The sequence below is a fragment of the Frankliniella occidentalis genome, unplaced genomic scaffold (assembly GCF_000697945.3).
Source record: "Frankliniella occidentalis isolate FOCC.00 unplaced genomic scaffold, Focc_3.1 Scaffold1182, whole genome shotgun sequence".
NCBI classification, from domain to species: Eukaryota; Metazoa; Arthropoda; class Insecta; order Thysanoptera; family Thripidae; genus Frankliniella; species Frankliniella occidentalis.
In genome coordinates this window covers 5807-6630 of record NW_026268288.1, presented here as the reverse complement: position 1 = coordinate 6630, position 824 = coordinate 5807, and positions in this window count along the sequence as shown.

Below are 824 nucleotides of genomic sequence, written 5' to 3'. Positions count from 1 at the left end.
CCAAGCTGGGCCCGCTCCCTGCCGAACCGAGTTGCCGGTGGAGCGAAGCGGAGCTGGCAACTTGGTTTGGCGGAAGAGCGGGCCCAGCTTGTCTTCTCTGGGCCCTTACTGGTATTATCGAGCAGCTGGGTAGCCTTGCTACTTGTATGGGGAACATAGAGGGGGCTGTACTCGCAGGCGGGCTCCAACAGAAAAAAAAGCACCACTACCACAGAAGCAGAGGCGGCACAAAGACTTAACAGCAGTGGTACGGCCCTTTGCTCCACCGTCAGCCTCAACAAGTATGCCGACTACCTCTTTGTCTCCTCCTGCATCACAGGGTCGATCATCGCCCATTCCTGCCACTGCGTCAGCAGCTGCTGCTGCTTAATCCTCTGTTCAGTCTACGTCTGGCAATGGGCGTGCCAGGTCAGTTGTGTCAGTGGACAGTGACGATGACTTGTTTGACAGTAGAGTTTCAAAAATTTCCGAAAGTGACTATTTTATTTCTTGACCCATGCTTATATCTGTATTGATTTGACCTAATGCATTCCCTAAAATTACAGTAATTAATCCAGCCAGGCAATGTGGAGTACGCGATGGATATTGTGAGGATTAAATGTTTTTGATGACTGTGGACACTACCCATCGACGTGTGCCTGCAGAAGTGGCGTATCTCTGAAGAGGCGCGCATCACTGGCGTATCTGCGTTCGTCTGATATGCACAGTCAACTTTGGAGGCCTATTGCTTATCGTAGGTATGTCGTATAGTATTGAGTGATATCTAAAGTCAATCACGAGGATATAAACATGATGTTAACCTCTGTAATTGTAACCTCTGTACG